The following is a 7,802-nucleotide window of genomic DNA, read 5'->3' on the forward strand; positions in this document are numbered from 1 at the left end:
AAAATAAAAAAAAATCCTATTCAAAAAAAAAAAGATACCATTTCTTTGAACAATGTTGAATTGGAAAAGAACCCTCTGAGGGTTTCCTTTTGTGGCAATCACTAAAAGTTTGAGTGGAAAGAATAGCAATCCGAAGGCCATGGATAACCTATGTTTCAGTACTCTAGTCTCAAGATTATGAGTAAGCACAGCCCGCACACTCCATTAGCAAGGTAGAATGGGCATATAAAACAAGGTTACTTTGCAAATCAAAGGGGGGAAATGACTATAATGCAAATGTTAATCTTACTCTTAGACCATGAACACAAAATCAGTAATGTTAATTTTGCCATTAACAATATTTAGTGTAATCTAAAATAAAAAATAGTCTTAATAACCAAATATTAACAATGAATTCTACATGACTTTTATTAGATATCATTTTAAAACCTGGCTGACATAATATTTATGTCATTGGGCAGCACAAGTATAAACAGAAGTCTACTGTTAAAAGAATGAGGCTATAGAAGACGTAATGAGAACATAATCTGTTGGTATTTATTTTACATGAAAGTGCAAGATATTTGTGAAGAAACACAGACATAGTATTTTCAGACCTCAAAATACTCAAAAAGAATTAGCAAGACATACTTATAGTGATATAAAAATTAAATATATATCATATAATTATGTAACTACTTCATGAAAAATTTAATATTTGTCATCAGTAAGCACACTATCATTATAGCACATAGCTTTTACAAGTACTTGCCAATGTTTTTCAGTTTCCAAGGAGATAACTCATTTGAATTGGCAATAGGTTAAGAAAATCTAGAAGTGCTTCTCCATCATGTGTAGATATATTCATGGGGTTAATTGATGTCTTCAGGAAGATAGAGCACTTCATGCTGTGACTTTGTTATTTCTCCACTGCATGTTTGTAATCACTTAGGCTCTTTCTACAAGGTGGCATACCTACATGCACTCAACCATGCCTAGACTTAGCAGTTAGCCGCTTCTCCCCCCATATCAGTTTCTTGTGAGGATGAACTATTATTTTCACTAGTTATTTAAGAATTTTATAAGTGTTTTGACCAAATTTTCCAATCTTCCTGACCAAGTCCAAGTCTCCTTCTCTATATATCCACCCAACATTACATCTTTCCTCCTTTTTTTACTTACATCCCTCAAGTCTAATCTGTGCTGCCCATGTATCTCTGAGCATGTGGAAATCTACTGATATATGGTTCACTTACAAGGGGCTGTATCGTTAAAGAAAAGTGACTTGCTAAAAGTTTCAGATTAATCTTGCACTGTTTCATGTAAGTAGCTAAAGCTCCTTTGAACACCAATTTCTATATGTATAAATAATAAAATCAGACATAATTATGTATGCCTATAATCTTAGCATTTGGACGGCTGAGGCAGCAGGTCCCTGAGATCAAGCCCTGCTTGGACCAACCAGTAAGTCTATATTAGCCAGAACCTTACAGGGAATGCTTTCTCAAAAAACAGCCGGAGACATAATGTTTACTTCTCAGTTTTATTATTGAGAACTTTAGTTAATATATGTGGAGCAAAGAACATTCTACATACCCAATAAATCAAATTATTAATTCAAATTTCTCTGTGGAATACTTTTATAAAGACATTCAGATAAAATTTCTCTGAGAAGGGGGAGGAGGGAGGGAACAGAGGATTGTTTTAGTTTTTGTTTTTGTTTTTTTCTTATTTTATTTTACTTTTCTTTTTTCATTTGGAGGGGAACCTGGGAAAGGAGATATTGTAGATGAAGAAAACATCCAATAAAAAATATTCTCTCCCAGAAACATCAGTAGAATTGGTTATTTATATCACTAATCCATAACTCAGTTGCTTCCTTATTATATTATTTATATATTAAAACTGAAGAGTCAAGTCTCTCACAATTTAATCTGATTTAACAAATATGACTTCACAAGTGGTAAAAAGCTGAATTTATTTTGGGGAAACTCAGACATCTTCTGTCATCCAAATATTGCTAAGACACTTTTTGAAATTCATTACTTCACACAGAACGTTCATACAACTCTTATACTAAAAAAACTTAAAAACTTCCCCAGGGGCAAGGACACCTTCAGTAGGACAAAATGGCAACCTCCAGAATGGGAAAAGATCCTCACCAACCCCACATCCGACAAATGTACTTTAAAAACTCAGAATGTTAGACCTTAGTAAACAAAATAATAATATTAAAAAATAGGGTACAGTGCTAAACAGAGAATTCTCAAAATAGGAATCTTTGAAGGATAAGAATGGCTTAAAGAAATGTTCAATGCCCTTAGTCATTTAGGGAAATGCAAATCAAAATGACTGTGAGATTCGATCTTACACTGTCAGAATGGCTGAGATCAAAAACTCAAGTGACAGGACATGAGGTTGTGAAGAGAGGGGAAGACTCCTCCATTACTGATAGGAGTGCAAACTTGTACAACCACTTTGGAAAGCAATTTGGTGGTTTGTATGAAAATTGTCAATAGACCTGCCTCAAGTCTGAACTATACCACTCTTAGGCTATACCCAAAAGATGCCCCACTGTACCACAAGGACACTTGCTCAAATGTGTCTATATGAGTTTTATTCACAAACCATCTTTGCATTATGTACTGGCTGCTTTTGTGTGTCAACTTGACACAAGCTGTTATCACAGAGAAATGAGCCTCCCTTGAGGAAATGGTTCCATGAGATCCATTTGTTAAGCATTTTCTCAATTAGTGATCAAGGGTGGGAGGGCCCATTGTGGGTGGTGCAATCCCTGGGCTGGAAGTCTTAGGTTCTATAAGAAAGCAAGCTGAGTAAGCCAGGGGAAGCAAGACAGTAGGTAACATGCCTCCATGGCCTCTGCATCAGCTCCTGCTACCTGACTTGCCTGAGTTCCAGTTCTGACTTCCTTTGGTGATGAACAGCAATGTGGAAGCATAAGCTGAATAAACCCTTTTCTCTCCAACTTGCTTCTAGGTCATGATGTTTTGTGCAGGAATAGAAACCCTGACTAAGGCACATTATTTCTTCTCTTCTTTTCCTCAAAATATTTCCTGTATTAATTATAGATATATAAAATATTGCTTAAAATGTTGATGAGACAGAACAACATTATAATCAATTATCATTGAATCCAATTGTTACGTTGTTTATGATATTTTTTGATCTTTTGCTTTTTTTCCTTTTTTTAATTAGATATTTTCTTTATTTGCATTTCAAATGTTATCCCCTTTCCTGGTTTACCTTCTGAAAATCCCCTATCCACTCCCCACTGCCTGTTCACCCATCCACCCATTCCTGTTTCCTTGTCCTGGCATTCCCTTACACTGGGGCATAGAGCCTTCATAGGACCAAGGGCTTCTCCTCCCACTGATGACCGACAAGGCCATCCTCTGCTAAATATGCAGCTGGAGCCGCGATTCCCACTCTGTTGACTCTGGTTGTTGGTTTAGTCCCTGGGGGCTCTGGGGATACTGGTTAGTTCATATTATTATTCCTCCTATGGGGCTGCAAACCCCTTCAGCTCCTTGGGTCCTTTCTCAAGCTCCTCCATTGGAAACCCTGTGCTCAGTCCAATGGTTGGCTGTAAGCATCCACTTCTGTACTTGTCAGACACTGGTAGAGCATCTCAGATGACAGCTATAACAGCCTTCTGTAGGCAGTTGAGGGCATCAACAATAGTGTCTGGGATTGGTGACTGTATATGCTATGGATCCCCAGGTGAGGCAGTCTCCACACACCTATGGTCACTTGATCTTTGACAAAGTAGATAAAACCAATCAATGGGAAAAAAACCCAGCATTTTCAATGAGTGGTACTGGCTCAACTGGCAGTTATCATGTAGAAGAATGCAAATCAACCCATTCTTATCCCCTTTACAAAGCTCAAGTCCAAGTGGATCCACATATAACCAGATACCCTCAAACTAATAGAAGAGAAAGTGGGCAAGAGCCTCAAATACATGGGCAAAAGGGGAAATTTCCTGAAGAGAGTACCAATAGCTTCTGCTCTAAGATCAAGAATTGACAAAAGGGACCTCATAAAATTGCAAAGCTTCTATAAGGCAAAAGACACTGTCAATAGGACAAAACAGCAACTAACAATTGGAAAAAGATCTTTACTGACCCTACATCTGACAGAGGGATAATATCCAATTTATACAAAGAACTCAAGAAGTTAGACTCCAGAGAACCAAATAACCCTATTAAAAATAGGGTACAGAGCTAAACAAATAATTCTCAACTGAGAAATACAATCTCACTGCCAAATTTCCCAGTTCTCTGGCCCTTGGAATCATTCTGCCCCTCTTCCATGATGTTCCCTGAGCCTTTGCTGCAGGAGTTGTGTTGTAGACGTAACCATTAGTTGTAAGTATGTTATAAACCCTTTCTCTTTGCATGTTGACTCATTGTGTTTTCTCTTATGTTTTACAACAAAGAGAGCCTTCTATGGGGAATAAGAGCAACACTACCTGGAAATAGAAGGTTAGGTATTTAAAAGGCAGTTACGACCAACCAGTACCCCCAGAGCTCCCAGAGACTAAACCACCAACCAAAGAGGACACATGGAGGGACTCATGGCTCCAGCTCCATTTGTAACCTTGTGGGACATCAATGGGAGGAGAGACCCTTGGTCCTGAGAAGGCTCAATGCCCCAGTATAGGGGAATGCCAGGACAGGGAAGCGGCAGTGGGTGGGTTGGTGAGCAGGGGGAGGGGTGATGGCTGAGAAGCACTTAAAGAAATGTTCAACTTTCTTAGTCATCAGGGAAATGCAAATCTAAAGGACCCTGAGATTCCACCTCATATCAGTCAGAATGGTGAAGATCAAAAACTCAGGTGACAGTAAATGCTGGCAAGGATGTGGAGAAAGAGGAACACTCCTCCATTGCTGGTGGGATTGCAACAACCCATTGCTACAACCACTCTGGAAATCAGTTTGGCAGTTCCTTAGAAAACTGGACATAGTACTTTCAGAGGACCCAGCAATACCACTCCTAGTCATATACCCAGAAGATGCTCCAACATGTAATAAGGACCCATGCTCCACTATTTTCACAGCAGCCTTATTTATAATAGCCAGAAGCTGGAAAGAACCCATATGTCCCTCAAGAGAGGATTGGATACAGAAATTATGGTACATTTACAATTGAGTACTACTCAACTATTAAAAACAACGAATTTTTGAAATTCTTAGGCAAATGGATGGAACTAGAAAATATCATCCCGAGTGAGGTAACACAATTGCAAAAGAACACACATGGTATGCATTCACTGATAAGCTTGGAATACCCAAAACACAATTCACAAACCACATGAAACTCAAGAAGAAGGAAGACCAAACTGTGGATACTTCAGTACTTTTTAGAAGGGGGAACAAAATACCCATGGAAGGAGTTACAGAGACAAAATATGGAGCTTTTGATATTGTTAATTTCAAGTGACAAAAAGTAGAATGAGGGATGGCCTGGGTAAAATAGAGAAGAAAGGGGAAGGTAAAGCCAAAAGACAGAGGAAGTAGGGAGTTATTAGCTTGTGTAACTGAAATAGTCAAGACCAGAGGACATGAAACAAGGCTATACTAAGGCATAAAAATCAATGCTCTCTCTGACTCTCCATATTTTTTTCTTTTTACTGGCCAATTCCCAGATAGACTTTCCTTTGGCTCTAAATTGAAGAGGACTATCTCTGAGGTTATATTCTCCCTATTTCTGATTTCTAGTGAACTGTGAACTTTATTTCTCCATAGTAACTCTTAGGGTTAAATGTCACTGGCTTGTCTGTGTCATAAGTCCTTCCCTAAATTAGTTTTGAAGGCTGGCCTTATGTAATGCTCCAAGAGATTATATATAGACCTTTTTTTTTTCTCCTGGGTATGAGAGATAGGGTCGGGCATAGCTGACCTGCATGAACCACAGGCATCTAGGGCAGAAAGCTGTCAGCCTGAACTGGTAATAAAGGGGCTGTTAGTCTAATGAAATAAATATGTGTGTGTGTGTGTTTATGTGTCTGTGTGTATAGGTGTAGGTTTTTGTGTTTGTGAGTGTGTATGTGTGTGTATTTGTGTAAATGTATGTTTCTTTGCATGTGTGTGTCTGTGTGTCTGTGTGTTTATTTGTATGTGTATGCATATGTATGTGAGTGTTTGTATGTATATGTGTCTGTGTCTGTGCACATGTGTCTTTGTACATATGTATGTAATTACTGAGATTGCTTATATGTAAGTGTATGAACATATATATGTGTATATATATATATATGTATATATGTGGGTGGGTGTATGTGTGTATATTTTTTATATATGTGTGTTGTGTGTTTATGTATGTTTATGTGTGTATGTGTTTTTGTATATGTGTGTATGTGCTTATGTGTGTGCTTGTATGTATGTATAAGTGCATGTGCTTGTCTGTGTGTCTACACTCAATTTTTCTTGACTTTGGAAGTTAGGAATTTAGGAGAAGCATTGCACATTTAAAGTACAAATTAAGAAATCACTGTAAAAGCATTTGATAGACAAGTATAGTCAAATTTTTAACACATGACAAACACATTAATATAATAAATACATTACAACTTTCCACATGTCATTCATTTATCACCATTTCTGAGTCTTTCATAATATAACCATTTGGTGACATTCTCCATTGAGATTAATACTATCAATTCCTGTGGCAAGGTTGACCAAAATTCCAGCAAATTACCATGTTCAGATCCAGACTCTAAAACAGACTTTTTTGATATACAACATTGAAGTTGGAAATGACTGCTGACAGGAGGATTTCAACCCCCATGTCCCCATGGACTGACCTGTGAAGATTATTTTTTCTTTTCCTGAAAACAATTCAATATGGATGCTCTTTTTAGGCTACTGACATTCTGGAGAATTCAGCTCTAGTCCAAAATTGCCATGTAGCATGAAAACATATGATTTGGGGTTGACATAAGGCTTTACATAACATAATTAATGGTATACTATAAAACTGGGTCAAGAATGCTAACAGAGTAGAAAATTGGTTGACTAAAGATCAATACATTTATTTTCAAAGAAACTTAAGGGACTTTCGTCCATTCATATCTTTTGACGGTTGTAAATGCCACACTTTCTCCCTTTATTTGCATTTCAATCTGGACCCTTCCAAAATGAATTTAGATTATATTACAGTAAGTGGTTATAATAATTTAATCATGTGATAGGATCAGTGCAGCTCCTACTCAGGAATCCCATGAATAACCCACATGCCTATTTCATACACACTGTCATGGTAGAAGACCCATGAAGAAGATCCACAGGCTGAGAAACTGGGAATGTTTTCGTTTTTCCAACACCTCAGATTTATATGTCAGTTTATTTTATTCTGACCTTCATATCAAGAAAGTGTATATGGTATGGTTATGATCTTTAGGAGATCATCATAATAACTTTTAATCAAAATAATGGATAAGTACATGGTTATCTTTTTAACACATACTTTTTTGATCTTTGAGAATTTTGTACAGTGTATTTTTGTCATGTCCTCCCTCCCTAAACTACTCAAAGTTTCACTCTCATATCACTACCCATCCAACACTATTTCCTCTTTTGTTGTTGTTATTGTTTGTGTGTTTGCCAGAGTGTCTGGGAATGACACTCATGTCTAGTTTGTGCTGCGCATATATTCTTGGATGTGTGGCCTTCCATCAGAATATTTACTTTCCAGTGTTTACACAAATTTTATTGAAAATAGATTTCTTTTCCAAATAACATATCCTGATAACATTGTCCCCCTCTCTCTGTTCCTCCAAGGTCCTCCTCACATCTCTTCTC

Source organism: Mastomys coucha, unplaced genomic scaffold (assembly GCF_008632895.1).
Source record: "Mastomys coucha isolate ucsf_1 unplaced genomic scaffold, UCSF_Mcou_1 pScaffold13, whole genome shotgun sequence".
Classification (NCBI taxonomy): domain Eukaryota; kingdom Metazoa; phylum Chordata; class Mammalia; order Rodentia; family Muridae; genus Mastomys; species Mastomys coucha.